The sequence below is a fragment of the Varanus komodoensis genome, unplaced genomic scaffold, assembly GCF_004798865.1.
Source record: "Varanus komodoensis strain SLA01 unplaced genomic scaffold, ASM479886v1 scaffold56, whole genome shotgun sequence".
Taxonomy (NCBI): Eukaryota; Metazoa; Chordata; class Lepidosauria; order Squamata; family Varanidae; genus Varanus; species Varanus komodoensis.
In genome coordinates, this window is record NW_025336169.1 from 832,858 (window position 1) to 845,329 (window position 12,472).

General features: G+C 40.3%; 1 protein-coding gene across 3 annotated transcripts in view; it reads left to right on the top strand.

Moving 5' to 3' along the window:
- MED13L (mediator complex subunit 13L) overlaps positions 1–12,472 on the top strand; it is a 198,360-nt gene that overhangs the window by 896 nt on the left and 184,992 nt on the right. The window lies entirely within an intron of this gene.

A 12,472-nucleotide genomic window follows, 5' to 3' on the forward strand; every position in this document is an offset into this window, starting at 1 on the left:
TTTCTTTCTTTCTTTCTTTCTTTCTTTCTTTCTTTCTTTCTTGGCTTCTTTCTTTCTTTCGTAACTCCCCCTGAAGCGGGTCGTGCCGCGGAGCAGAATTCGCACCCGCAGCACTCTAGCATCCCTCAAACGCTTTTGCAGCCTGGCTTCTCCGGTGTCGCTGGTCGCTGGCAGGGGAGCAACAAACAGCCCTCCGCCAGCCCGGCTTTCCAGCCCAAACTGCAGCTTTTGCTGGAGTCTGAGAAGAAAGGCTGCTTCCCCCCCCACACCCCGTTTTTATTGAGTCTTGTCCTTAGAGTGGTAATTGACAACTTTCACTTTGCTCTGAAAGGGTCAGCTGTTGAGACTGGCAGCTACCTATGGATCTTTTCAGGGAAGGTCAGCTGAACTTGAATAAGTTGTTAGTTGTTTTCTAAGTAGCTCTCGATGCTTTTGCAGTTCAACTTTTCTGGCAAGCAGGTGAAAAAGAGGTCTTGTGTGGTGGGTCTTTGCCTGGTGAGCTGCCCCATGGGGTGTATGTTTATTTAAGACATTATTTTGTTTATATTTGAAAGGGTAACTAATAGCCCAGGTTAAACTAAGTGTAATTTAGTGTAAGAGGAGGGATGCTGAGCGCTAGAATTAGTGCTCACAGTACATTCGTATCTTCCTTTGGGGTGTGTTTGGAAATACCTTTAAAGCAGATTTAAATGAGGGAACTCCAGGTTGTTTGCCTGAAATAGCATTGGCCTTACGCTGTCAGGATAGAACGCAGTTGCTCTTCAATCTATGATGTGTCTTCTTAAAATGAAGAGTAGAATGGGGGAGATTAAGAACAAAGGGAATATGGTAAAATATTGAAAGGATTCCAAACTCAAAAATATTGAAGTTTGTTTATCTAGAGTATATGCAGCCAGAATATTATATTGTCAGTCTATATAATACTGAACTACATTTTGTTACTATTGCCCTTCTCTACCTGATTGACCTAGAAATTACAGCTTGTATTTTTAGATAATTTTTTTCTAGAACAATGCTTCACAATAGAGGGAAAAGCCTACTTTTTTCTTTAAATACTGAGATGTGTAGCTAATGTTTGTTCTCATTTTCATTGCTGTGTCTCTGATTTTGCAAATCATTTGGGCTTGGTAAGGTTGTTGCCCAAATTTTTATCAGGACCATGGGAGCCCATCATTGAATCTGCCAGCCCATCATTTAAGCACCCTCGCTTACTCATTGTTTTACTGTGTACAGTTTGATGGGCTGGCAGATTCAACTGCTGACAGCTTCATCATATTTTCAATTTGAAAAGCAAACCTGGTAACAAACAAAGCAACAGGAATGGAATAACTGTAGACAAGAATGGAGCGATCCACAGTTAGCTTCACGGTGGTTATGGGGTGCGTATGTTCATGCGCATTAGGTTGGAAATCTGAAGAGATTTAACATGCTTGAACTTATGTTTAGTATTTGTTTTAGAATAAGTCCAGTTGTGTCCAGTGTTTCTTCTTCTTAAATAGAAGAAGAAATAGAAGTTGTGGAGAAGAAGCAACGGGGCTGGCTTCCATAAAACATATTTGGAATTGGGGTTTAGCCCAGTTCTATGCATGATGATTCAGAAGTCAGGCTAACTGGTTTCTATGGGGTGTCCCTCCTAATGGGTGTTTAGAATTAAAGACTGAAAATAATTTAATGTATCAAGTATGTTGAAACTGTAATTTAACAGCTGCTTTTATCCTAATTGGCCTTTTAAAATGTTACTGCCTGAACATAAGTGGCCAAATTTACCTTAAAAGCGTTCTTATTTCTAAAAACAATATTCCATTGGATTTGTGTTTAAAACTGCTTTTGTAATAACTTTATGGGATTGCTACAGTACTTATTTGAAATGGGGTCCTCCTCTTATTGAAGAAATATGCTATATGCTCTGGTCCTTTACATAGAAGTAAGTATAATTAAAGTCAGCGAAGCATTATAGTTATCCAAGGATGCATAGGATCACCAGCATTTTACCTCATGGCGCCTCATACTTCGAACTTAATTCGTTTCAGGAGGCTGTTTGAACTCTGAATCGTTTGAAGTCCGAAGCAGTGTTCCCCATTGGAAATAATGGAAAGTGAATTAATCTGTTCCCAGACCCCAAACAATACCCATCTTGACAAACTTAAAGAGCAAATACATATAATTAAAGATAAAAAATGAAATATGTAAATATGTATGGTACCGTATACTCAAATGTTAATTGCTTTTACTATCTAAATTTTTTAATGAGGAGTGGTGAAGCAGAAAAGAATCGAAAAGGCAGTGAGAACGATCGAGAAGGCAGGCAGTTAAAAGGCAGTGAGAACCATCGGGAAGGCAGGCAGTTAAAAGGCAGTGAGAATGATCAGGAAGGCAGTCACCGAAAAGGCACTGGAAAGGATCGAAAGGCATGCGATGAAAAGGCACAGACCCAAGAGAGCCTTTCCCAGTGAGAGACGATTTGGGCGCACAACTGATGATGTTTACGCAGCACAACTGATGATGTTTACGCAGCAGCCACACTTTTTCCACTGTGAACACACTTAGAAGCATTGCGCAAACTTTGAAGAGATTTTAATCTCAACTGTAACATTCAAACACTGGCTTGTTCGAATTTAGAGTCGTTCGAACTACAAGGCACCTACGATGTACTATATAAATCAATTGGCGTCTCTCAACCTTGGTAAAGTTTTTCATTGCACTGATACTGAGCATATGGAAACAAAGGGCAGCCATGCTGCAGTTGCTAATTCCAAGTGCTTTAGGTTTTTTCTATGCAACCAAGCATATGGTTTCTGCCACCATGGAGAAAACACACTAATGGATTCTTGACTTGAGCAGCAAAATAAAAAACTTGTATATTCTTCTGATCTTAATTTGTGCTACATTTGTGTGTGAGCCAATGCTTTTGTTACTAGGAATTAACTATTTGTGATAATTTGTTTCAACAGTTCACTTAAATACAGTATTGTTAACAAATATGAAATGATTAGTATGACATACAATGGAAATGGTTTGTAAATACTAATTTGCTGCTGCTGTTATTTTTTTAAATGACAGCAGTTACTATTTACCTATAGGCTAAGCTTTGTAAAGGTTAAAGCTACTCTAGATTGATTTCTAAATACCACAGATCTCTAATAGAAAATTCATTTCCCAGTTCTCACAAAGTTTGTATTGGGCTCCTTTATGTTTGGAACTCTGGATGGTATCCAGCAGGTTTGTGTCAATCTAGGGTTATTAAAATATGGGAGTAATGCTATTAACTTCAGTAAAACAATAAAGTGATCTTAGCTGGTATTACTAAGCAGATAATAAAACATGATGTTGCTTTGTCAAAGCAACTTTTTAACAAGCTTAATATGATGAAAATGCAGCATGCTGTAGGAAGATGAGCAGGAATAATCATGATCTAAGAATGTTTAGGACCTGATTATTTTTAAGCGTTTTAATATTATCATGTTTAAATATGGAGATATGTGCATAGTTACTGGCTTTGAACAAAAAGATTCAAGGTTGTGGAATAACATTTTACCAGTATCTTCTCCATTGGGAATTACAATTAAGAGTGTGTTGGAATTCTTTCTTCCACCGCACCTTTTGCTGTTGAAGCACAGTGCTTTTTCTAATACTGATTGCAATCTCAAAATCGGTGTGACTGACTGATTTGCTACATTATGTTTTTTCACTTGTGGATTCATAGCTTTGCCATCAATACCATTAATTCTCAGATGGATCTCTCTCCCCCATCCCAGCCCACACAAATCACTTCTTTTTTCTTTGAGAATATGATATCTTTAAAAGATCATATTGATCTATTGCATAATCACCGCAGCCCCCAGGGGCTTATTTTAGCAGTGATGGGTTGTGATATTTGTTGGGCAAAATTGGACTATAAGCTGCAGCCTGCTTGTTGTATCATCCGAACCTGGTGAAGCTGGATTGCTGCTTTTGTTGGCAAACCAGTGAAAACCCATGTGCTTTTTTAACATTGTTGATGGTTTATCACTGAAGCCAGCAAACCACCTCACTGGGTTCAGACATCATGACAAGCTGATTTCAGCTTGAATATTCAGAATGTCTGTTCTTCTGTGCCACAGCCCAACAGGACCTAAATAAAGCCATGCTGGGCTTTTGATTATGCAAATTAGCCTATTGTGTTGTTTATATGACATGAAATGAAGATATTTCTATTAAATAAGTGATAATGCTGTATAAAATGCGCATTGATGAAACATGCATTGGTGCTTTAGTTAAGCACTTTGGGGACATCATCTGGTTTACTTCCTTAGAGCTGTTCTTCCCCAATAAATTTCCAGGTCTATGGTTGGAATCCTGCCTGTATGCATTTTATAACTCATCGATTAAGGGGATTCAGCTATTTTAATTTTAAGCAGTCTTTCAGTCCATGCTTCCTTTGTTTGATAGAAAACATTTTTATTTAAGTAATTGACTTTTATCTCAAGCCTGAGGTTGGTAGTAATCAAACAATGTTGGTTAAAAATTCTCAGGAGGACCTAGTTTTTGTTAACACTGTGGAACTGTATGCTGTAGGCTTCCCACATGAATAAACAGTGACTACTTGCTGGTGCTCCTTCTAAGCTGCCTTCTCTTAAATTTAATTCCTTGTTCCAGTACCATTAAGTATGAAAATATCTGTGAACTATGAACTATATGTTGTTGTACATAATTTGGCACATTGGTGGTTTCCTGGTGCCCTGTCCAGATGTGAAGTAGTTCTCATCTGGCCCTTAACCTGGTTCCCCAATTTTCTCCATTCATGCTCAGGGTGAATAGCAAGAAATAGGAATGTATGAGGTTTCCATTTCGTGGGAATGGATTTTTCTAGTTCTGCCCTGCAGAATTTGGTCTGTTTCCACCCCTCCGACATTAACGCGACCTGTAGTGAATCGAGCCAATACATGGATTTAAAAACCAAAAACAGCAACACTTCGTGCAGTTTTGGCTGCAGGAAATCTTGAATTTCTTGTAACTTGTGTCATTTTAATTTCTTTAAAAAATTACCAGCCTTGTGCGAGTGCACTTGCAAGCCCCTGTGCCCGCTATGTAGCCCTACAGATATTCCCATCATGCCGGTCAGTTTCATCCTTCCCATGTGCTGCTTTGTTTCCACTAGCAGAGCCATTTTCCCCTGCTCGCTTTCAAGTGGGAACTGCCAAAGTGGGGATGAAATACGGCCCTGTTGGGCTAAATGACAAAGTGTGTGGAGAGAATGAAACTGACAAGGATATTTACAGGAGGGGAATCTGCCTTTGTGGGGCTGTAAAGCGGACAAGCAGACTTGCACTGATGTGCACTTGCACAAGATTGGCCATAAAAACATTTAAGAATTATGGCACCATTTGCACAAATTTCAAGAGACCGTCTGAAATTTGCACAAATTACTTGAAAATGTGCTACTCCCCTCCGCCCCCCCCCCCCCCGAAATGGATGGGTGGAATCTGCTACAATCCACTGCACTTACTGGGATGGAAATGCTGCAGAATCCCGATGAGCTTGAAGGAAGCAGAATTCACAGTGTCACAAGAAGTCGCTTTAGGCTGCTTTTTCCCCTCCAGGCACTTAAAATGGGCAGCCAAGGTGCTTGAGGAAAGAACCTCTGTTTTTCAGACCTCAGTGGCTATAGAAACCTTTAAAAAGCACTTTGCCCAAATCCTGTGAGTTTCTTAGTTGGCGAAGGGTGGCTTGGCAGACAGTGCCAACACGAGAAATGAGTGCATGCATGCATTGCTTTAGGATGAGCCGCTGGGTAACTATTCAGTCCTCTCTTGATGTAAAAGATGCCCCCTTTCCTTGTAGATCAGGAACACTGAAGCACGGGCAAATGATCCCGTACTGTCAACAGGTTAGCGTGGTTTGCCCCAGGCACCTGGCGGTTTCTTGAATGTTGAGCCTTTCCCAGCCTCCACTCTTGGTTCCGCTGTTGAAGGCCCGGCTGATGTGTGGGATGTGGAAACAGCAGTTGACAATATTCCGAAACACCCTTCTCTGCCCCTTCATGGAGGCAGGTTGGCTCCCTTGTTTGACAGGGGGCTACAGATAAGCAGACAGGAGGGATGAAGGCTAGAGTGCCATTAGAGGAAAAACAGGGGAAGGATCTGATTGAACACAGGTTAGAATCCAGGTGAAGACCTGCTCTGTCATGGCGAGGGCAGCGTGGACTAGAACTCCCCCCCCCCCTTCATGGAAGCATAGGAAGCTGCCTTAAATGGGGTCATATAGCCCAGCTCAGTGGGCATATCATACTCTGCATCTTGAAAGTCCTGTGTAGGGTGCACCCGTGGCCCATAAGCCATGCTTTGGCACGCCTGCTGAAGGTACTAAGATGCACTGTTCTGCTTCATTATCTCTCGGAAAGTATGGTGCATTAATATGTGCTTTTAAAAACCTGAGGCAGAGAAAGAGAAACAAATCTTAGCAAACCTCTTATCCGCCATCTCTCACCTTGTCTTGCTGTCCTGTCCCATTCTGCCACTCTGAATTTCTTTGGGCGCATGAATAAGAAATTCTAAGCCTGGAGGGCATTAAGCCTGTGATACTATCTCTGAGAGCAAGTAGCATGCTTATAGTGTCAACTTTCTTTGGTTCCTGCATTTTTGATCTGTGTTGACCTCGGAAAACATGCTGGCTTGCAACGTTTTTATAAGCCGTTTAAGGGAGAATATAGTTACTGCACCGGGAAATTAAAGCTTCAGACAAGTGTGGCATTTTCAAGAGTTTTAATGAACAGTACATCAGCTTTGTTGAACATTTGCTTTTATGACTTAGGGACTGACTTAAGTGTTAAGAGATGTGTATTTAAGTGTTAACACTCTAATATTAGTGTTCAGAGATTCTATAATTCGTGTCTGAAATCATATTTGGATTGCAAGTTGTGTTCATGTAGCCTAAGATTTAATTTGAGTGACCATAATTCACTAAATGGAGTACATTTTGCAAGATGCAACAAAGCTCTAACGTTGTCATTAACTATTAATAACTGTTTATTAATAACTGTTTATTAATAGTTTTTGTATGACTAAATAATAAGAATTTCACTGAACTGTGGGGATTTTATTGGTGGAAGTGGCTTACTTTCAAAACAGGAATCAAATGGTTTGGTATATGTGCACCACATTAGCCCCAGTGTGTTCATTCTCTTACACGCGCGTGCGTGCGTGCGCGCGCGCGCGCACACACACACACACACACACACACACACAATAAAGCTTACTGAGGGTATAAGGAACCTTTTGCTTCCTCTCCTCAAGCAACTCTGAACCAGGTTGTTGTGTTGTTTCTGTGTTTTTCCCAGGTTCATGTTTATATTAACACACACACACACACACACACACACACACACACACACACAGAGTATATCACCGAGTATAACACAGAAGTGAGTACACCCCTCACATTTTGTAAATATTTTATTATAACTTTTCATGTGACAACCCTGAAGAAATAACACTTTGCTACAATGTAAAGTAGTGAGTATACAGCTTGTATAACAGTGTAAATTTGCTGTCCCTTCAAAATAACTCAACACACAGCCATTAATGTCTAAATTGCTGGCAACAAAAGTGAGTTTTATATATATGTACATACATATATATAAAAGCTTACTGAGGGTATAAGGAAACTTTCACTTCCTCTCTTCAAGCAACTCTGAACCAGGTTGTTGTGTTTTTCTGTGTGGTTCAGTTAGGGCCACCGGTGGCCAGAGCAGCCTTAGCCTTCTCCTCTGCCAGCAACTCCAAATTTGCCCTGTCTGGCCTGTGACCCACTGACTGGTGCTGCACATGACCTTCGGGGTTAGAAAGGTTGCCCATTCCAATTTATATGTTATATTCTTTTTTTTTTCCTATTGTTTATTCCTCACTTACGAAACTGGCTTCTTTGGACCAGCTTTGGACCTGACTGGATTTGGAGCATTATGGTAACATCCCTGACCTATCATAACTTAGGTGTAGTCGTGGGGTGCGGTAGGTAACTGACTGTGTTGCTCACTTGTGACACCTATTTGTGTCTGGCTCTGGATGGTAGTCCTCTGCCTTCTACTTAAACAAAACCCAAAACAAAATAGATGCCACAAACCTGAGCTTTGCCCTGTGACCCTTTAAAAACGTTTTAGGGGGAATAGGCCTCACTGAAGGTAAGAGCTCGTACTGCTCAGTAAACTGGCATAGGATTGCGCTGCACATCACTGAAAATTCAGCGCATGGTTCTTAAGCGCACTTTAATACCGATTCTGATCCTGACAAAGGAATGTGTTAACTTATTTTTCCTGCTGCTTTACCTGGCAGTGTCGCTATTCCATGACATTCTTGCTCTGACAACATCCTCCTCTATCAGGAAGCAGGTGTGCATGATCTTTTCGGGATGTGTGTGTTATACACTGGGATATTAAGGGGCGTAACTGCTTTATTTGTCAGTATGCTCGTGTTAGATCTCCTTGCCTTTGCATAGTGAAATTCCCTTAGGATGCAGCTATTGAATAGCCTCAGTTCCCTTTGTCATTCTTTCAACCATAACACATCCTGATCTTCTTTATCTCTTCTGCCCTCTCTTTGTGAGGATAGCTTTGAGTACTTTAACTTAATAGAGAAGGGAGTGCCTGCTATATTTGTTAGTATGCAGCCAAAGAGTTTTCCAGTTCTTTTGTGTAACATTTGTTTGATATCTCAAGCCCTCTTTTTAGCTAATTGCCAGCTTAGAACAGTAATAGTTCTAAAGTGAAAAGTGTACTAGAAACATATGCTGAAAGAGCAGCTTTTCTTGTTTTCCTTCAAAATCTAATTCTGACAAAGAAACATCCTGAATTATGGCTTTGCAGCAAGTTCTCTGGATAGTACTGTATTTCTATATTAGGGGTAAGTGACCTGGAATCCTTTAGAGATTTTGAATTATAACCCAATGTCTCCCCAGGGTGCAGTGAACAAGGCAAATTTCGTGTGGGGCAACAATTGGGAAGAAATCAAATCTCGGCTGTGACCACACTTAGGATATTGTGTACAATTCTGGTCACCCCATTTTTCTCCCTTTAATATGGGAAAACAGGGTCTTCCCATGAAGCCAACTGGTTGCAGAATCAGGACGGATAAAAGGACTTCCGTACACAACACATAGTTAAACCATGGAATTCACTTTCACAAGTACAGATGGCCACCAATTTGAATCCCTTTTAAAGGAGGCTATCAGTGGTTACTTGGTGGCTGTCAATGGCAGTATTAAAGCCAAGGTGCCTACATACTGGGAGTTGCTGGGAGAGGTAGGTGAGAGGATGCTGTCTTACTCGTGAGTTTCCTGCAGGCAGCTGCTTTTCTAACAGTATGAAGAAAACGCTGGACTGGATGCCGGATCCAGCATGCCCTCTGCCCCAGTCAGCCTGGCCATGGGCTGCTAGTAGGATCAGTGCTCGAAAGGGACACAGGTTGCCCAAACCTGTTCTGTAGTGTTCTCTGGTGTGTTAATTTGCTCTTGGAGTCTGTCCTCAAAATGTTGGTACAATGCAATAAGGTACAATGCAAAACTCACTGAGCTTTATATGGGAATATTATGCAACACTAGCACCTGTAGGGATGGCCTCTTGTGGCATTATGCGTGGGAATCTGTAGGGCTTTAAAAATTAAGCATTAAAAGCCTACAGTTTCACAGTATTAGGATCAATGAAAATGCCTAGAAATCTTCGTCAGACTGCCAATGAGTCATTCAGTCTGCATATCTGCATTCTGAGACTGGGTCTTAAATGGCGGGCTTTACAGTCTGGCTACGAATTTGCCCTCTTTGTTTCTATTCTCAGTTCTGTGTTTGTTCGCTTTTTTGTTCATTTGGTTTGTACCTTTTAACCTGGTGAAGAGTTCTGGTGAATCAAACCTTCTGTGGCATTTTGGTTGGTTCTGTTAAGGACATTGACTAACTTTTTTTTTCTCTTGGTGGATAATTTTGGGGTGTGTATGTGTGTTTTAATTTGGGACTTATGTGCCCAACTAAATACTTAGTTTTGGTTAGGTTTTACTGTTGTTTGAGCACAGCAAATAAACTCTAACCTTTGGCTTGTGTCGTGTGTTGATGGTTGTAGTTGTATTTTTTTGTGAGAAGTAGAGCTGCAAACATTTGCTTTTGCAGCACATGTTGTGATGAGGTTATTGCATATGTGTGAGAGAAATATTCAGGGAAAGACAGTTTTCTTTCTTCTCAAAGTTGTGTAAAGACCAACAGTATTGCTTCCCTTGCAAGAGAAGACTGTCAATAGAGGAATTCTTGTAACACCGATTGCTGAGTCACTGGCTGCTCTTCCCTTGGAAAGTGGGGGTGTATTACTACTGCAGAATGAATTCCATACAGAATGAAAATCTAGGCATAATTCAGAATGGAAATGATACAATAATAAATAATATCTTTCAAGTGAAATGTGTGTATCTATCATCTATGAATTGAGGTAGCCTTTTGGGTAAATAGACCTGGTCAGTCAATTTTAAATTTCCAGTAGATGTTATCTCTGCAGAAAAAGTAGAAAGATAGAGATGTCTCCAATATAAAGTACTTGTGGTTCAGATTTTGGGAGGTAGCTGTGATGGTGGGGGAAACAAATAATGCAAAACATAAGGAAACAAATATATATTTTATTTATTTATAAAATTTGTATGCTGTCCAATTATTAACGTCTCTGGACAGCTAACAGCATAAATAAATTGATGACCCACTCTGGCTGCAATTAATAAAATACAATAATACAATTCAAAGCAAATAGAAATAAATTAAGACAGATATGTGGATTTAGAAAGACAGCTGTAGATATTGGGGAAAATGCTGTGATGAATGATGTAAAAAGTAGATTTTCTTAAAAACACATGGTAAATTCCACATATATGTGTACTCAATACTAAACATAGTATTGACTAAATTGTATACACCTAGTAAAAGATTTTAGCATTCTAGTTGCCTGTGTTTATGCACACAATATAAATATAAAAAAACAGCAATAATAAATACAATCTTACAGTGGTTATACTTATCAGTATACAGATTCTAAATTCCTTTCATAAAATAAATGAAAGGAGACCAGATAATATTAAATGCTAGCTTTTTTGGTGGAGCTTTGAACCCTGTAACCACTGGGTATGTGCCACCTCCTTTATCAGAGGTGACATGCCTACATAGACCACTTGCTGAGGACCGTGGGCAGGGGGAGGTCTTGCACCCACCCTGCTTGGGGGATCCTGGGGGCAGCTGGTTGGCCACCGTGTGGACGGAGGGCTGGCCTGGATGCACCTTGGGTCTGATCCGGCAGGGCTTTTCCTGTGTGCTTATTCATTTTATCAGTTCTGCAACTTTCCAGACTTTCATTAATGCTTCTCTAAGGGTGCAGTCCAAGGGGAATGCCCAGAAGCCTCCGAGCTTGAAGGATCATGGGCCTTTTAGGCAGGACAGGAGGACTGTGGAGTTGATCTTTGCCACCCTGCTCCTTTTGCCAGCAGGTCTGCTAGGAAACTGATTTTGGCTATCTAACTTTGGTGCTTTGGATGGGGAGGGAAAGAGGCTGGAGTGCTGCCAAGGTATAGCATATACATCATTGCACAGCAGTCTTTTCTTTTTCCTGATTCCAAAATGCTGTCTTTACCTCTGTTCTGAGGTCAACCTTATGGACTCAGAGAAACAGGCAGGGCTTCCTGCTGACACTGGATCTCAGAATGTGAAGAATTCCCTGGTCCCCTAGATGTTCTCTAGGGATTATAGGGTTGTTCTGTAAGCTAGAGGACAGGCATGGGTATTGCCCCCCCCCCCCCAAATGCTTGCAGTGGTTAATAAAGATGTAGCTCAATACTTTGGTCTAAACCAAACTGCTTTAAATAACCTAACAAAATTTTGTGGGGGATCTAAGGGTATAGACACATGTACCATCAGTGAAACTGATATATACACTGATATATACATTATCCTGAAATGTTGCAAGCTTTCAACTAAATATGCTCACAATTGGCTCTCTGATCTCAATAACTCTAGCATGCATCAATGGTATATACATTTTATATCCTAGTTAATTTGTTTTGGAATTCTGGCATCAGTGTCACATAATAGAGATAAAAAAGAGCATGCCCATTTGCAAATAACCAGGCCCCTGCATATCTTACCATTGTTTTTGTCCATTTTGTCTCATCCTTTGAACTCAAGATACCTTTAATTTTTTTTGAGCAACATTTAAATGATCTCCATTTTGTGGAATTATTTTACATCCTGAGATCATTCCAAAAATCACTAGCAGTTTTAAGCTCTGGACAGAACACCATTGGTTAAATCAAGCACATATATGTTCAGCATCAACGATCAACTTAAAATTGAATGATCATGCACTAACTTCTTAACTTTTTAAACTTGAATTGTAATTCCAAGAGATTTATTTACCATTACAAAAGTAAGGTCCAGAGTTGATGTTCTTGTCTTGTATCCCAATTACTCTTAATGTTCTTTG